This window comes from Balearica regulorum, chromosome 9, assembly GCF_011004875.1.
Source record: "Balearica regulorum gibbericeps isolate bBalReg1 chromosome 9, bBalReg1.pri, whole genome shotgun sequence".
NCBI classification, from domain to species: Eukaryota; Metazoa; Chordata; class Aves; order Gruiformes; family Gruidae; genus Balearica; species Balearica regulorum.
This window is the reverse complement of record NC_046192.1, coordinates 21,326,837-21,346,244: the sequence shown is the minus strand read 5'-3', so window position 1 is coordinate 21,346,244 and position 19,408 is coordinate 21,326,837. Positions and strand designations below refer to the sequence as shown.

At 42.6% G+C, this 19,408-nt stretch overlaps 1 protein-coding gene across 4 annotated transcripts in view; it reads right to left on the bottom strand.

The window, feature by feature from the left end:
• Positions 1-18,531, bottom strand: part of TBL1XR1 (TBL1X/Y related 1) — a 112,710-nt gene extending 94,179 nt beyond the window's left edge. Inside the window, exon 1 of one of the 4 annotated variants that reach the window (XM_075761524.1) lies at positions 17,914-18,531. The gene's annotated coding sequence lies outside the window, so the exon portion shown is untranslated. Of the gene's footprint in view, positions 1-16,721; positions 16,793-17,913 lie in introns of those variants that run through there. The other 3 variants (XM_075761523.1, XM_075761525.1, XM_075761526.1) reach the window with 3 other exon arrangements.
• Positions 18,532-19,408: the final 877 nt, after the last annotated feature.

Below are 19,408 nucleotides of genomic sequence, written 5' to 3'. Positions count from 1 at the left end.
GCACAACTAAGCCATGTCGCGTGACCAGACCGCTGACAGATCCCTGTCCCACAGGCAATAAGCAGTGCCACATCAGGTGGCAGTGTTCTGTAACGCACTCATAATCATAAAACAGTTGATTGTTAACAAACAGAAATAGGAAGCTGGTGAAGTTCCTACCATGTTGAAGCAGGGCACTAAACTTAATGCATTTGTGTAATCAGTGCTCAGAGTATTCAGAGATTAATAAGCTCCGAGATAGGCTTTGAAAGAGAAGAGAAACAAACAGAATTAATGCAACTTCTCACCTTCCTCCTCTATATTCTTTCGTCTCCAGTCTCCTCTCCCGATCCTCAAAAAGGAAATATGCATTCGCAACACCCCAGTTCAGATTTCAGATTCTGGCAGAGTGTTTCCAAGGTCTTTGCTGTCCTTTCTGATCATCCCCCTCTCCTAAATAACAGCTCAGAAGTTCAGTGACAAACAACAACAGGAGAAGGACAGCAGAAAAGGCTCTGTCCTTCAGCAGTGCCTTCAGGATTCACCATACGTCTGAAGGACTATACTAACCATAATCAGACTCCCTTTCTGTTCACTGCAATCCTACAACTTTGCCATGGAAATCTCTAATTTGTTTCCATAAATTACATTTGGACCATTCTCTAAAAATGTAAACAGCACAGACAAAAAAAAAAAAAAAAAAAAAATAAAATAAAATAAAATAAAATAAAATAAAATAAAAACCAATGAATCTTCTCCTCTGTGGTATTTTTTACACAGGACATATCTGCAGTAGTGTTAATCACTCATCACTATGAGGTATATTGTGCAACAAAGTGTTTGAAAGCATTCTGAAATTTTGAAAAAAATGAATGGGAAGTATCCATCCAGGTAAGCAACATATTACGTTAGAATTTTTCATTTTACCAGCCAATGTTTAAGAGTCTCAATCCTTTCATCTTCATTAAATAATAATGTCATAATTTGTTATGTATATCATAAGTGTTAGATGAACATTAACATATTTTATTTCAAAGCTTATTCTGCTATCTTTACACTTTTGTTTGTGTACCAATTAGTGGGTTTTTTGTCATCTATAGCTTTGTAATAATTTTACACACAACCCCTCTACAGTAAGTGATTCACTAGCCTGAACAGTCTACTGTATTGAAAATGCAAAATTAAGGTTGCCTATGTCAGCCTTATGTTTTAAAGAATAGCCCCACCCAACACAAAACCAAACCCCAAACCCAAAACAAAAGAAAAACAAAAAACTCCCATCCCTGACATAAAGGTCACATCTTTGCCAAACCAAGCACATGTTCTCAAACAGGAAATAAAGCTTTTCAAGAAAACTTTTTAATAGGTAAAAAACCCAACTTACTCGTTTTCCCTGCTGTTGTTGTTATCACACCACCTGACCTGTTCCAGCTAAACTGATAGGAAAGGGAGTCTTTGATACAAACCTTATCATGAAATATTACAGCCTACTTAGAAACACATAAGTGTGATCCAATTTCCCAAGCTTAATTGTTTTTACAAGGCTTTTCCCCATTGCAACCACATTTCCATCAGAATCATAACCCTAAGAAATCACATCAACAGTTGAATTTCTGTGAGGTCCATGATGCCACTTGCAGCTTCCTCTACCCCATCCCAAGTCCCATCTCTCCTTAGGAAAGCCCCGAGATGGCGCAGAGGGATGGACAACCCTACACACAGGAGACAAGACCCTGACGTTCGCCATTTAAAACATCAGGGAAGAGTAGTTTCAAGTTTTGTCAATCACTTCCAAGATTAGGCCCAAACCGGAGTCCCAGACAAAAGCAAACCCAAAAAGAGTAAGAATCAAGATCTACAACTCCAGGCTGGCTTTTACCCATGGAGGACACAAGCTGTGACAAGTCTTATTTTGGCAAATTCTAACACAAATCACCACCTCTAGTTGAGCCCATCTTCAGTCACTTGCAGCTATTTTGGTGTTGACGATGCTTGTGCATGGAGTGGCTCACATATTTATTGTATGATTCTTCTGGTAAATTAGTATGTAAGTAATCTCTGTGTAGTGGAACCATCTTTTATAATGATTATCAATAAATAGGGCCTTACAGGATTCCACATGATACCAGATCCAAGTACTGTGCTTTTAAAATACTTCTTGGCTAAGAAAGATGTTAAGAAAAATAGGTCATGAATATAGCCTAGAAATTCTGAACCGCCTCACCACGTAACAGTCACACGAAGGATGGTTCACAGGTAAACACAGAAGAGCAAGCATTTCAAAAATTGTCCAGTTTGGTTTATAATTGATTTTGTTAACCCACATTTTGCTTTTGACTTAGCGTATTTTGGGACCACAGATATGCAGAGGAAAAAAAAAAAAAAGCACCATTTTTAGCAATTTATAACCACACAGATACACTCTTCTTAAGAGCAGGCCCAAGGCTGCACACACAGATCTAACTCTGCTTTCTCCACATATACATTATGCACTGCAATAAATATGTAACCATGAAGTCACACACTATATTGCAAAAAGGATACAGTACTCTTTAGGAAAAGGTAGGCTACGCCACGTTCTATCTGTGATTCATATTCCCCCTCCCCATTTCATTTTCATAATGGTCCAGCACTTATTTTGCAGACTTTTTACACCATCTCCTCTCTAAGGTATGTAAATAATTTAGTCAACGGTAATGCATTATGCAATTTATTTTCAGCCAACAACACGGCCCTCGTTAGGTGCAATTCATGGGAAGAAGCAGTTAATTATGGTAATTCATCTGTAGACCTAGGTGAGCAATTTCACTGTTATTCTGCTATCCTACTTAATATGCATACGCTGTACAAGAGCAGTTAAATGGCAACTTTCAAAACTGACATCCCAAGCCCTGATTCTATAACGAGCTCTGAACCCGGGCTTTAACGCAGAGCTACAGTAAACACCACTTCTGGGAGGCAAAGGAGTTGATTTACACAAAACAACTTGCAAGATCAGGGTTTAAGGTAGTCTACTGAATAGACCTCTGCAAGATCCTAGAAATAATTCTATGCTATTGTATTGCACTATTTGTGGAATGGTATGTGATCATATAATTAGAGATCATATAGTACATTCACACAAAGAATACTTTAGGGCTTGCTGGGGAGTTGGGGGGGGGGGGGGGAGCCATTTTAAAAAAGAAAATTACATTATCTGGAAATTCAGAGCTAATCTCAACAACTCAGAATTGCTACCAGAGAGCTTTTTTTCACAAACTTTATAGGAATACATTTCAGGTCTGATTGCTGCCTGAGGAAGAATTAGTTCCAAACAAAACCAGTTTTCAGTTTTTCAGTTAAGATGTTAAAAGTCTAAACAAAATATTTAGGAAAATAATCTGAAATATGTATCAATATTAAAAAAACAATAATAATTTCTAAACTGCAGCTCTATGATTGTAATGACAGGGAGCAAAGACAGCATTTGGTTCAGAACCGACACTGAAAGAAGTGCTCTGGACAGGTGCAAGAAAAATACCATTGGTTTGGTAGCTAAATCAGAGAGGAGTAAATGAAGGGCAGGTCTCAACTAGACGCAGTTTCGGGGAGAAGCGGCATGCTCAAGTACATACTAGTAACCCCTCTGTTTGGGGGAAGGCTCCAACCTCTCCTCTTGTTAACCTGGGCCGGAGCCTGTCTGCACTGTCCTCCCAGTGATACTCCTTTGGGGCAGCTCAAGCACCAGCAGCACCAGCAGCCTGACCCAGCACCCGCATCCTTCAGCAGCCTTGAAAGTAGAGTCCTTGATCTTGGGGCTCTTCTTCACTGCACCTTGCCTGCACCTTTCTGTAGCCTGTCTGCAGACTTCCAATTGCTAAATGATCCAGCTTGCATAACTTTGAAGAGCATATGACTACTGAAGGGCAGCCTTCTGCCAAATCCCTGCTGTCTTGAGTGCAATACATTAAATAGTGAAAAAAATCACCAAAGCCCCACTCCCTCTGGAGCACAGGCAGTCAACTCAGCCAGGTGTGTATGTGCAGTGCTGGTCTTCAGCCATAAACCAAGCCTAGAAACCTGCAAACTCCCTGTAATAACTTTAGATTGTCACTGCTTTAATGATAGAAGGCACAGAATTTTTACCCAAGCGTCCTGAAGGTCTCAGTGGAGCACAGGTCCAAGCTGCATGCACACAGACATTCAGACAGTTTTAATTTTAACCTTATATGCTTTGATATAGCCGCAGGCCTAAAACACTAGTACTCTCTAGCTTGTTTATGACTGACTACATATGCTGAATGTGTTTTGCCAAAACTCATAGCTAAAGTAAAAATCAGCGTTCAAACAGCACAAAACTTCATAAACCAAATAAACAACACATTGCAAATATTTAAGTCTTCCAAGCAAAGGCTACTTCCGTAAATTTCAACATTTAAACTGGCAACAAAGCATTTCTGACACTGAAACAAATGACTGGCTAAAGAATGCTACCCCATCGTCATCATTTTAAATGGTTCATTTTCCTGTTCTCCTGAAACAAGCATGGCACTCAAATTATAACTGAACAAATGTACGTATCCCTAGCTATTTAACAAAACAACAAAAAATATCGGAAACATTACATTTAAATCTTTTTGCTTAACCCAAGACTAAAAAACTGTCAGCTCCGAAAATTAGTTTTGCAGAGCCTTAATGCATCTGAAAATGGCTTACTTGCTAAACATGACAAGCAAATTCCAAAATAAAGGGAAACCCTTTCCCTCAACATGCACACTAATATTTTTCTTTCCTGAAGGTTGGATCATTTCCAGAGAACCTGAATTGACTTCAATGGAGCAATAATATATTTTCTTACGAAGAACGTGTAGATTGCCTCAGAATACAAGAAAATGGTTCAACTCAGCTCTTTTAAAAATACCCAATGATCGCACTTGAAAGCGGGGGTTTTTTAAGACAATTAGGGCTTGACTACACCAACAGCTATATCTGCTGATACATAGGTATGTATTACACTAAACAGGAATGAGACACTTTCTTTCTGGAGTCATTCCAAAAAATGTGAACGCACTGTAAATTCACGCTTTTAACTTCAAGCCATGCTACCTAGCAAGTGTAAATACATTCTTGTAAAGTTTAAGGGATTTATTAAAGTGCTAGCAGTATTTTCTTTTGCAATTAACCAGACGATACGTCTCACTGTAGAGTATGGTGACAAGAAGAAAAGGCACAATATAACAGCACAATTTACAACAGCAAAACCCAAATGGATACAATTTTAAGTACTATTCCCAAACTGAAGAGATTTCCTAAAATTAAAACACCCCCTAAAGTTTCATTTTCCAGCTGATGAAAAATTTCCAAACAACATATGAAAACAAGACAACGTAACAGAAAGCTTATGCTTATCAGCATCACTAGCACAACTGTGCTGGCCAGGAGTGCAATGTACTTTAGGAGACACCTATGCTGCCAGGGAAAGCTCTCACCGAAAAGCAGCATCCTACCTTAGGACTGCATATCTTGCACAAGCATTTCTCCTGACAAGACCTGCAATGCTCAATCTGCCCGGGGCACACAGCTCTGACAAGCAAGGAAAATACCACTGGTTCTTAGGAAAGGGCAGAAAAAAAAACATTTTCATACAGGCTTGTAAATCTGCTTAATTATAAATTTATAAACAAGAATCATTTGGGAAGTTATTAAGGAGGACCTGTCTAAGTAGAAATGTAAGCACATAACAAAGATCATGTAACCACTTATGTCCATTTTATATATGGACAAATCCAAGCAGTCAAGACAGTACAAGAAATGCAATCACCACATACAGAAAGGTTGGTATAAGATTGTCTTAGCTGGCCCACTGCAGTTTGTGAAGATTTTGTTTGATAGCAAAGCTGATATAAGTTCCCGGCCCACCCTCAGCTATTTTAGGTTCATTCCTATGCATAAGCTATAGTTTACTCTACCTTCATGGTGGAGTCATGCTGTAAACTGGTTCAGCAAAACCACTTAGACTTTAATACCCCCCCAAAACAGCAGTAATTTTTAACGCAGTCCTTCCAGAGATGATGTTTGTAGGGCTAATAAACCACTGTATCGGCATGGTGGACAGTCAATAAACCATGGCTGAGGACAGAGACTTTCTCTCCAGAGAAGTTCAGAGCTCCACCTGTAGCTTTTGTTCTGTGTCCCCGTTCCACCGAGATCTGGGTCAGCTCAGGAGTCCCACCACCCCCACAGGGACAAGTGGCTGCTTGTGTAGCTGTGCTCTGAAACCCATCCCTGAAGTGGCTCCACCAAAACAATTCAGCCTTTTCCCCTCCCCTCAAAGAGCTGACAGGGTCTGGAAAAAGCGCAGGAATCTTAAAACTTCATATAAGGTTGCATTTCCACGTTACCAAGGGCACAAACATGCCTAACTTTACGAACCAAGTACCCTGATTTCAACATGATTCTTTATCATGTACAGGCACGATCAGCAAATGTTTCTAATGTGAAAGACCACGTTTTGTCCAACGTAAAACTAGAAGACAATCACAAAACCTATGAACACAAAAGGAGCTCTTGCCTAAACTAAAAACTCCAAGTAAGCAGAGGCTAAAAAATAACAGCCACTTTACACTGCTATGCAGCCTTTCACCAGATCTCAGGGCACTGAACTGGTCTTAAAAAACTCCTAGCAAGTATTAAATCACTGGTGCATGGGTAAATTTGTTAATCCATTTGCTAAGGTCACACAGTGGCAGAAATAGCAGATAATCCTGACACCAGCTTTCTGTCCTAATCATTATGCAGGCAGAAAATCTTCAGTGATGTAAACTGAAAATAAATAGTTATCTGTTACATACAGGTATATTAGGTCAGCCCAGAAAAGCAAAATTGCGGGTGTGGGGAGTGGAGGTGTGTCTCTGGGAATCCACCACAGATCTAGACAAGCCCCTGAAAATTTAGAGAGACTGTGTAACCAGAAAATAATTCCGTAATTCCCTCTATCCAAGCAGTCCCTATGAAAGGACTGTGTAGATAAACTGCAGTCATGCTCAAAAAAAAAAAAAAAAAAATTCTGAAAACCTTGAATGGTAACCCACAGGATATATTCCACTACGGTACAGTACCCACATTAGGATACCAAAAGTTTGCCATTCATTCTGTATTGAAGTTAAAGCAGTATTTTACAGATCGCCTTTAAGCCACCAAAACTGGGGAAGTCTTCTAATATCAAAGGGCAGACACACACACACAGAGCTGACATCGTCGACGCACAGTCAAGAGAGCTATGGCAATTTCTACCAGCTTTAGTGCCATTTCATATTAAAGCATCCTGGTAATACCCACTATGGAGCTCTGACAATTCAAGACCATTTTGGTTAATGCTCTTGAATTTGTATAAAATACACTGCAAGCACCAGTTTCTGAAGAGGAAAAAGCAAGACTACAAGCTGACAAAAAGATAAAAACTTATTCTACGAATTAAAAATACTGAACCAGACAACAAGCTACATTGGCATTATTAAGATGTGCTAAACACAACAACCTGTAGGCATGGAAGACTAATCTTCCCTTCTTCCTTAGGCAAAATTCACAGCAATTTCAATGGGATTCTCCCTCAGATATAGATATATCCACAGCCACCACGTGCCAAGTTTGCTCCTGCAGCCAACCTGTATTGCACCCATCTTAGTTACACTAAACATACCCTGATTACAGGAATTTATAAACAGCAAGAGTAATTTAGAGGTGATCCACAAAACCGTGACTTCAGTGGAGATGAAGTTCACTAGTATCATCTCAGCGTCAACAGTTTTGCGGTAAAGGGCTTATATTTGAAAGACTTTCAAGCAAAAATCTTTTACTGACTTTCTCAAAAAGCACATCTTGCGTTCTCTGTCCCAAGCACATCTACTTCAGAGACCAAATACAAGCCTGCTATCCATAGGTCTCACTGGGCAACAAGGTACAAGAGTTTATGATGCATTATTCTCTTCTGATTATTCTCAGGTTCTGGACAACGAGACATCAAATAAAAACAGTGCTTAATTATCAAGCAACAGAGTAGTTTCTAGATGTGAACTCTTTAAAGACGATCTTTGAACTCCAAAGTTGCAATTCCACACACTCATCTGTGCAGCACAGGACAAAGGCGCCTGTGCGCACGTACCAGCTTGCGGTCTCAAAGCGGTGTTTGTTCACCCAGAACAATGGGGCATGTGACTTGTCAACACTACCCACAATAAAAACAATAAGATAAGGCTGCCACTGATTTCACGATGACTGATGTTGTTTTTGCTAATTTTAAGTCACAATGTCAATAAAAATGTATTGCATAAAATCCCTTATTTTAAAAAGTCCAAAGTTAACCTCACAGCACGCTGAGGTTTTCACTCAAACTTCCTCAGCTTTTTGCATTTGCACTGAACACACCAGCTTCCCCCAAAGCCTCCCTCTGACTTCATCAAGAGTTCAATCAATGTTTTATGCCTAAAGCCAAGATTATTTTTAATAAATGCCAAAATTTCTCCTGTCTATCTCCTGCCCTGCATACTTGTCCCAGCTACCCCTCTGCCCACAGGCAGGCCCCTTGCTCACCTCTGCTCGGTGCCCTGCTCACTGCCTGCAAAATGATTTCCTCAGCAATCTGGCAGGTTTTGCTCCGCCACAGACCAGGGCTGCACCATCCAAACACATCTAACCCCTCTGGTTCAAGAGGGCTACTACATAGGATCAAGTCCTGTATGTAAACTCAACTAAAGTTAGGAGAAACAGGAAGAATGTAGAGCAAACCTGGAGAACAGAAACAAAAAAGCACCAATTCGGTTTAAAGAACTGACAAAAGAACAGATAGGGAGAAAGCAAAAGAAAGTCCAGAAAGAAGAGAGAAAGTCCAGGCAAAAAACAGGTGGGGGGAGATTAGAAAAATTAAATAAAGCCTTAGGAAGGGATAATAATTAAATGAGTCAACTGTCAGAACTGAGACAAAACACCCCAGTATATTACACCAATATGCCACATTCATGCTACAGCACGGACAAGGAAGCAGAGCCAAGCAGAGGAGAGAGCACAACCATACTGACCATTGGAAGGGGTTAATTTGGGAAAGAAAAAAAGCAGCAGAATATTCCACCACTTTTTCAATTACACAGGGGAGGGCTTGGGGGGGTTACTTTAATCACACAGAACAGCAATCGGCCCAACGGCACCAGACTAACAAATAAAAGTAGGCAGCAACAGGCACATGGAAGTACATCGCAGTTCCAAACTTTCACCATTTACAGCAAGGTTAAATGCAAACAAAATCTGACTAGTCTGATCTCTGAACGTGTGTTTTTAAAAACAGTGCATTGCTTTCTTCTCATATTGAAAAAACTCTGTTCCACAAGCGGGTAGTTACAAACCACAGCTGGTAAAGTGGGAGGCACATAAAGCACGCAAATAAGATTTTACATATTCTAACACCATCAATGCAGCTTTCTGGAGCTCTTCAGCAATGTCCAACATACACAAGCCTTGCTGCTGGCACTCTCAGCAATTTAAAACAACAGAGAGTCTCAGTCTACCTAATGGACGTGCTCTTAGCCGGAGTCTGACACTGCATTTCACATACCCTCCGAGTCTCTCATACGACGTCATCCACAGCGTCAAAGAGCGAGTCACAACACATCAAAAGTGTTTTCCCTGGCTATCTCTGAAAATTTCCATCCCTTTATCCTTCATATATTTTTTTTTAAATTCTTCTTAGCATTTCTATCAATACACACAGGATCTTTAAAAGTCCAGTCTTGCTCCCTAGTACATACAAGCAACCTGTATCTCTCTATCAGGGGGCCATGGCTGTGCTGAGCCCAGGTATGGTGACAGCAAGAGGAGACTGACGGGAATATTCCATTTGGTGCTTCCACCACCAGCCCTCAGAACCACACAGAGACCAGAGGGTTATTTTTTAAGACATAAGCGATACCCACCGGTTTTACCAGAAAGTAATATATCTGGGAGGGCTCTGGTGCCCAGGCACCTCAACAGTTAAGGCGGTTTTTTCTTTGTTTTTGCTGGAACAGGCTCTTAGAACTTCATTTTTAATGTATTTAGTGTGTACTATATGTACTGTAAGAAAGAATCTTACAAAGGGCCTTGATGAACTAGAAATAAATAATCCATATCAAAATAACCTTGCAAGTGTAGACAGTAGAGGAACCAACTAACATGGACTTTGCCAACAGTAAGATAAACACACTGATATTTCTAATGTAATCAACAGCCATTCAGAATCTGCCCTGGAAGACAGTCACAGAAATATAAAGCATTTTTCTTACAACTCAAACAATTCTAACAAATATTTACTATAATGGTGAAAGCTGTTGAAAAAAGTTGGTTTCTATTAATCAGCTACATTTAGATATCCGTTGTTGCTATCAGATTAAGCTCACCAAAACTGCTTAGTAGGGTGTTTCACCGTATTTTTGTTTAAGTTTTATCACCAAAACTGCTTAGTAGGGTGTTTCACTGTATTTTTAAGTTTTATCGCAATTCAACATATTGAAGTTTCATATTCCTGACTTTTTTCATCTTAGGCAGCGCTAGAAATTTATACTCTAAACAAGACACGTCAGATTATTTCAAATGCACAATAAAATTTCTCAAAATGAAAAATCAGGTACCACATTTGCATCAGCAAAACATTCACGTTACACAGAGTATGGACCCTGCTTCTCTAAACCCCAGATCTGTCGCATTAGTTATGGGAAACGGCTAATCCACTGCTACACCAGATATGTTTCTAGCACAAGTTATTTGATGTCAACATTAATAGATGGTTCCTCATTTTCCTCCATCCACATCCGTGCTAACTTTGCTTGAAAAGTACATTAAAAAGTATTAAATCTGAACAAACGTAACCCCAAGGTAAATACGTTACAGATTCACAAATATCATCATGGCAAAAATCCATATTTTTACAAAGCACTTCCTAATTAAAATTTATCACTAAGAGTCTGTATTTAGGAATGCATATTTGTGCTAATATCCAAGCAAAAATTTCTGCACTAGAGAAGAATGTTGACATCCATACAAAAATTAGCTATGATTCATTGTTTAACAGTTGTCTTCCCTTTACAGAACACTGCAGACTGAAGGACATATTGCCAAACTGAAAGCACCAATACTTCCTTTAACCTAATATAGGACAAATAAATACACTTCAACAGCTTCTAAATCTTGCACGTCCTACTTTTTTGACCCAGATCTCTTGTTATTTCCCCCATAGGTGTATGCAATATCAAAACTATTTTTTCCCCGCAAATTTAGAATTAACCTAAAAGAGGAAAAGTTCTCATCGTTTCTGGGAGCTAAACAGACATGGAAGTGAGGGGGAGGGTCAAAAAGACTCATGTTTGTTAAGATCAATTGGTATTTTAAGGTAAATTTTTCAGCCACACTTAACACTCTCCCAACTGCTGAAAATAACGGCAAAAATTCTCATTTGTTCCAACAGGACTAAGTTAGACCAATATCAATGAGAAGTGAAAAATAATGAAATCTTTTAATTACTATTTCTACAAGGCAAAAATGTATTTTCAGAAGTCATGCTGACACTCGAGCAATAATCAGCCTGTCCAAAAAACACAAAAGAGCTATAAAACTTGTTATTCCTCTCCTTGGCCAGCCTGGACAACTTCTTCCAGGAAATCAAAATGTCTCTTCTTTGCCTGGTACTTTTAGGGAACCATCAGGGGATTGAAACTGACCTCCTGTGTGCTCACAATCAGGCGAATTCCCAGCTCAGGGTTTGCCGGCGACAGGTCACCCATGTGAAGAGCCTGAACTTTTAACACTGTTAACGTCAAATGGGTGCAACTTTTAGGATAGGTTATATTTAGGGCTCTAAACCTTGACAATTTCTGTGGTTTTGGCACTGGGCACAGTATTTAGCACTACATTTTCATGAATAGTAAATATTTGACCCTTAACTCATAACCTTGGAAAAATGCTTCACGATTAGGCTGTGTAGAGATCTTTTCTGTATGCTCCATAGTCACTGCCAGCAAGCACGTAGCTGCGTACAGAACAGGAAAGTTTCCAGAGTCACTTTCACAGTCCTAATTCATAAAAATCTACCGCTGACCTGACGTCAGCGGGGTTCAGTGGGAGCTCTGCATGCAGCTGAGGAAGTGACCGCATCATTCCTCAAACCCACCAACGGGTTAAAAGGAACATTAGCTCTGCAGAGACAGCTGCTTGCCTGCCTTGCCAGGTTGGCAAAGCTATTGCCCCGCTGGGGGGGAAGGGAAGGCCTACTACTCACACCACACCAGCTAAAATTTCTAATAACACACCTCCAGCAATTTGAAATAACACTCAGTATGTTTGCATGTGGCACATGGTTGCAAAGAGTGTCTCTGTAATACATGCTTACACTGAAGAGAGATTGAACTGAATCACAGATCATAAAAGAAAAAAAAAACAACAACTGTTTTTTCTCTGGATGATTCTGATTTTTTACTGCTAGACATTACTAATAAACAAGATTGCTCCTTTGCAACATGGAGACTTAAGAATTACAACAATAAACACAAGTCAGAGTACACAACATAGCCTTTTACTAATACTGCTCCCAGAAAGAAACAGAAACTACACCCTAACTGGAGTTTGCAAAAGCCAGAAAACCACACACAAGACTTGATTTTTAGAAATGCTAAGCACACACAGAGACTGCCAACTTCACATGCAACTGTGGGGACTCAGCATCTTTGAAAATATGACTGTATTAATATCTTATTTTGCAGATACAGATGCCAGTTCATACTCTCAAGAGTCACGCTTGCACCAAGCAGAACTACAGCACAAATCCACTCCCACCAGCCCTTGCCGCGCAGGGTCTACGCAGCCCCACGAAGGGCCACGTGCGGGCATGGAACCAGCCCAAGCACCACCAGCTTGACACCCAGCCTGCTTGCGCCACTCATCCACAAAAAAGATGTAGCAGTCTGATAGCATACCCAGGTATGTCACTAACTTGTTTAGAAGGACCTTAGTATCTCTACGTAGGACTGAACTACACCGCATACACTTACAAAGACCGAGAGGGGACTCTGAAAGATGCTGCGTACGCTGGCCGAGACAATTCTGTAAAACTCCTCGTCATCACTTTGGAGGTTCTTTCAGTAAGTTTTTCAGAAAGCTACACTGACTCGCCAAGCCTTTTTATTATTATTTCTACAGGTAAGAAAATATTTTCCAAAGTCTTTCTAGCAATCAGTCCATCCAAGAAAGCAAGCGAGCAGGGGTGAGCTGCAACACCAGCAATTTCACTCCTTGGCTAGCCAAGCTAACTAGATCCTACGCACCCGACCGGTGCATGCATCTTCCCCTCTGGTTACACATTCTCCGGCTTGGAATGACCGCTTCTTATCAAGGAAGAATTTTTTTAAGGCTCCTTATTGATACAAAAAGGAGAGTCTAAAGGATGGCACAGAAAACTTTGTGGTAAAGTATTAAAAATCAATGTTTCAGAGAGTAAACTGAGTTACAGTTCTACAGATCCTTCAGAACCAAGGAAAAACTCTAACTTGAGCTCAAATGCAGCCATTAGGACTCTAGGGCATTTTGTATAAACAATTTCAGCCTTGTTTTCATTACGAAAAGGAAAAAAAGGGCCGCCTTGGCTTGAATTAGATACCACAAGGTAGAACCCTAACAAGAAGTTCAGTCTTCACACAATGTGGCAGAACCACTTCTAGACCAGACTTCTGTACTTTTTCACTCAAACTATCAACTCTCAGCTATGCTGCCTTGTCTTCACTATTTCTTACCTCAAGTTAGCTAATTCAATTTTGTGAAATTAAAAGAAAGCCAATATATTCCCCTACAATTTCAACTGAAAAGATATTTCTTATGCCTCAGTTCATTGTCATACTTTATCTCAGAGGAAACCAATTATGAGTTGAATAAAGCGGTCTCCGTCTACTCTGCTTGGGATCACCAGATGAGCCTTTTTCTAGTGAAGTCACTTTTTTCATTAAGCTACTTCACAGAAATTAAGATCATCTAACTTCATACTGCAGTGCCTAGAAAGCTGCATGTATTTGGGACAGGGGCAGCTAAATCAAAAGCAGGAACACAGGAACTGTTTCATCATCACCTGTTAATTCAAAAGTATTACATTAATGCTGCAATGCAACTCAAAAACACTGAAAAGAGCTGTCAGTCATAGTTCCTAATGGAAAACTTCTGACACTTCTTCACCTAACACAAACACTTAAATTTATATTTAAAAATGAGCATGCAATGAGTATATTCTCACAGTAGTCACTTGTTGTAGGAGCCAAACACGCATAATTACAGAGTGTGCACACACACTTTCACTTCTCTCCTGACCTGCAGCTACTTGCATGAGCTGATGTTTAGAGCTTTAAATATAGTCATTATTACACCCTGTGCTCTGCGTGTGTGCGCATGTGTGAACCAACACACACACTAAGGATGGTCAGCACACATAACAGTATCGCAATTCTCAGTATAAAGCTGAATTAGATTTAAAATGAGTTGTACTTCAGTACGATACATTTCAGTATCACACTATTGCAGTATTGACACAACCCAGTCCTGCAGTACACCCTCTCCAAAAGCGGAGGCCGGACGACTTCACGACCTCCCTATCTCGGTTTAGAAGGGGGAAGAGCTGGCAGCAGGTTTGTGTCTGTCTCCTCTCTGCTTGCCAGTAGCATCCTCTCCAGCAAGGTATCACAATTCATGTGGGTACCACATCCTGAGCAGCTATGGGTCCGGGGGGAACGGAAGAGACAGGCAAAGCAAGCAAAAACCAGGGGGTGGCTAACTCTTGGGACTCCAGATGAGCAGAGGAACAGCATCAGTGAAAGAAAAGTGTCACGCCTGCCGCTGCCTCAGCTTTCCCCAAAATGCTTAATAGCGCTGGGATCCCAAAAAAAGTATCAGTGTCATGAAAGAGTCACATCCCATTGGCCACTGCTAATACAAAACACGCGAATTCTGTGAACAACTTCACAGACATCTGCAGAGCTTATTCAACCGAACCAGGCTGCTGATGTTCAAAGTTGTGTGTGTTTCTTTACGGGACTTCCTGACTTCTACACGATTACATCCTTGTAGGATGCGGGTCTTTACTGCCACTACAAAATTTACAACAGCAAACACATTCTGACTCAAATGTGAGGTCCGTGTTAAATTAAATTCCAGAACCAAAATCAAGTTAGGTAAAATAACTCAGTTTGCTTTACATTATTCAGATCTGTTCTTCCTAACTAAAAAATATTACCTGAAAACAACATTATAAGCAATTTTGACCATTTCCCCTAATCCATCCAGAGCCTCTTTATGCTTAGGGCTGTAGCACTTTTTAGATCAAACTCTTTCATGATGGGAAAATGACTATGAAGTACTGCTGTTGGGTACTTAGCACTTATACCATGCCTTACAACTTCAAAGCATTACACAAACATCAATAATTACCATATATAGAGTAAAACTGAAAGAAGTATTCATATAAAAAAAAAACCCAACAGGAAAAAAATCTTAACTACCTGTTTGAAGAGGAAAAAAAGCTTAAGCAACAAAATCTCATGTAATTATTGCATTCTTTATGCTATGCACATGCATTATGGCTCTACACATTTAAATGAACAAAAATCATAAACTCTTGCACAGTCTTAAAAAAAATTAAAAAGCCCAAAAGCCAAACCCCACCTCTTTTCATACACTTAAATTACATTTCCTTCCCCTTTCCTCATGGAGTGAGAACTAAGTATTTTCCAGGTGTTCTCAATAACAGTTTGGGAGGCACGCCACCAAGTTCCCAAGACACAGTACCACATGAACCCTGTTCTCATGAAGACAAATCCACCTTCCCCTAAGAAAACTTAAGACAGGGACAGCGTACAGGCTCAGGTGATCTTAGGTAAATAATAAGATCTAATGGAATAGCAAGGTATCATAATCAAAAGCAATGAAAAAAAAAAAAATCACAAGAAACCTCCGAAAGTTTGCTATGATCATTTACAGGGCACCACCTGTGCCCAAAGCACCATCACCACAACACCGCAGCCCTTTTTTGCTACAGCTAAGAGGAAAAAACCCTTTCAGACGCTCATCCACAAACACGTACCCAATTACTTAAATTCAGAGACATACATGAGAGTTTACAGGATCAGTCCTCATTTGAAGTATATTCTGAAAAGACAGTGAACATATATGAGTCCAAACGGAGGCCCCAAATCCAGCATGAGCCTCATGCAGACCAGCCTGGAGGTCACTCAGAGCAAGACGAGCTACCAAAACTGCCAGGTGCCGCCGACAGCTGTGGTACAACTCAAAACCCAACATCAATTTTGCAAATGGTGCCCTCTCTCTCAAAGGGGCACAAACCACAGCCCCGAAAACCCCCAAAGGGTAGAGACCGCCAACACCAAAGGATCTTATTCATACATTTACCATGCTCAGACATTTATTTTAATACCGCAGGACAGGAAAGAGAAACAGACAAGCCCAAAATATATATTTTTTTTTTTTTTTAACACGACAAAGACTTGGTTCTCCTATCATGCCTCTCATGCTTTTATAATAAAGAAGGAATATGTTTTGTGATCCCCCCCCTCCATAAATCAGTTAAGAATTTGATTTACACAGACAGGAAAACGAGGAAGTTGAGCACACTGGAGAGTAGTAAAAACTTCACCAGCAAACTTCACTTTCCTACACAGCGACCTACAAACCAAACTTTCCTCCAGACTCACGTGTCATCTGCAGCAACAAGCCTCTGCCATAAAGAACATATAAAGTTTGCTGTTCAGGGGTATAAAGCAAAAGACTACGGAGGGGAGACTTTTATTCTCTCAAGCTGCCTTAAAAGGAAATTTGGTGATGAAAGATTAAATTCACCTGGAACAACACGATAAATTTAACCCTTTCGGGGGAGGGGGGTACAACAATAATAACAAGCCACATGTCCTGCTATTGCAGGACCTATACCCTCTACCAAGAAAACACATACATTGCATCAACCGTGCAAGCCCATCTAAAAGATGCAATGCACAATTTGCACCAGGATTTCGGGCAGGGACAAGTCCAGAAAGAGAGAACCCCAAAAAAAAAAAAAAAAAAAAAAGCTTCTTTCCCCCCCTCCCCCCAAACCGGGCCCAGCTCCCTGCCACCCCAGGGTATTTCACGTTCCGCCCTAAACTTTCCCAGGAAAACTGATCAGTAACTTGGAGGCTTCGTCCTGGGGTGGAGGAGGGGGGTCACACGTTGGACATGTCCCCCCCCAAAAAAAAAACAAGGGCCGGGGGCGAACTCCGCCGGGCGGGGGAGGGGCATCCGCCCCTCCCCCGCCCGGCGGAGTTCGCCCCCGGCCGGGTCCCCCCCCCCACCCCGTTTCCCCCCCCTTCCCCTCCCCCCCCAATAAGTAAATATGCGGGGAGGGGGAGGGGAGGGCGCTTCTCCACACAAATCGGGCTAAAAATAGGCTGCTCGCCATGGCTCCCGTGTGCCATTCGCTGCCGAAGCCGGTGTGTCCCCCCCCCACCCCCCCCCCCCAAACCCTTAAATCCTTGTTAAAAAAATGAAACCGGGTGGGGGGAGGGGAGGCCAGCGGCGCGGAGGGGGGAGGGGAAGGGGGGGATGCCGTTTGCTTATAAAAACAAAAAAAAAAACCCCAAAACATACACACACCCCACACACCCACGGGAGCACACACCCACCCACCCCCCGCACCCCACAAGCATTAATTAAAAAAAAAAAGGGGGGGGGGGGGCCGCGGCTGGCGTTAGGCGGGCGCCCATCCCCCGCCCGCCTCCAACCGCCACAGAGACAAACAGGGCGCCCTCCCCCCCCACCCCCCCCCCCCGGCCCGGCCCGGCCCGGCCGCGGCCCCTTCCCGCCCCGCTCTCGGCCCGCGGGGGCTCGGCGGCGGAGCGCCCCGGTCCTTACCTTGCGAGTGGCGGCGGAGCGGCTGCTCCCCCCTTCCTTGGGAATGGAGGCACAAGAAATTCACCCTTGTTTGTCTCTCCTCTTTTTTTTATACAGCCATATAGATATATATACACATCTGTGTGTCTCTGTGTGTGTGTGTGTGTACACACGTATATGTATCGGTAATATTATTTTTTTTTTAGCTGAGGTGTCCACACCAAGAGAAGGAAAAAAAAAAAAAACAGGAAAAAAAAAAAAACACACCACCACACACACACGGGAGGAGGAAGAAAAAAAATAACCAGCGAGTAGTGCTGTGATATTCAATTATATCCCGAGCCAGGGGCCGGGGGGAGGGGGAGGGTGGGGAGAGAGGGGGGGTTAGAGATTAAGTCCCGAGGAAGGAGGGGAAAAAAAAAAAAAGTAATATCTCTGTGTGTGTGTGTGTGTGATTTAGATTGAGGAGGAATTGAGGCAGAATGTAAAAGCTGTTACTAAGGGAAGGAGCCAAGCGGCTCGGAGCAGCCAGCGGCCCTCAGACACTCCGCGCGGGGAGAGGGTGGCCAGCCGCACAGAAATGGGCGCCAGAGAAAGCGCCGCCGCCGCTGAGGGAAGGGAAGGGAAGGGAGGGAAGGGAAGGAGCCGGGAGGCGAGGCCAGGCGAGGAGGAGCGGGGCCGGCCTGCTGCGGCCGCCCGGCTAAACAAACCCGCCGCCCTGGCAGCGCGGGGGTCGGCGGCCGGGGCGGGGGGACCCCCTCTCTCCTTCCCTCCCTCCCTCCCTCCCCCTCTTTCCCCTCACCCCCCCCCGCGCTCTCCGGGCAGGCGCAGCGGCGGCCGGGCGTGCGTGAGGGGAGGCGGGCTGCGGGGAGGCCGCCCGGGGCCCTGACAGGAAGGGGAGGCCGCCCGGGCCTGCCCGCGGGTGCGGAGCGCGGGCAGCCGCCCGGGGCCTGCGTCGGCGCCTCGGGGCGCCGGTGGTCGGCTCCTGAGGGAGCGGGGGGGCCGGTGAAGGCACGGCGGGCCCCGCAGCTACCCGGGCAGCGTGGCGCGGCCCTGGAAGTTTTTCTAGGAAAGCCATTAATTGCGCTCCGCTGCCAAAAGCGCTTATGTAAATGCAGAATTTAACGTGGTGGTTTTACTTCTTTTTGGTAGCGCGTCGCGGCTGGCAGGGGTACCTGGCATGGGGGATCCAGGCCGGTGCCGGGGTCGGCCTGATGCTTAATGCCTGGTCCGTTACTGCGTCCACTCTGTAATTTTATTTAATGAAAATAATCCTCTGCAGTAACAATGTTGCTTCCTACCTGGCTGCTGTTCCTTTTTAGAATTGAAATGTTGTTTATCATTTATATCGGAGGTTTATTTTTTAAAACAAGCTTTGTTAATCGAAACCACGTTCATCACTAGGTAGCCCTTTCCATCTTAAAATGTTTTTGCAATCGCAATTCACACTCTTGGGCGTTCATCCAGCATCCTCGTGCCCGTACGTTGGCACTCATGCAGAGTTCTGATGACCACA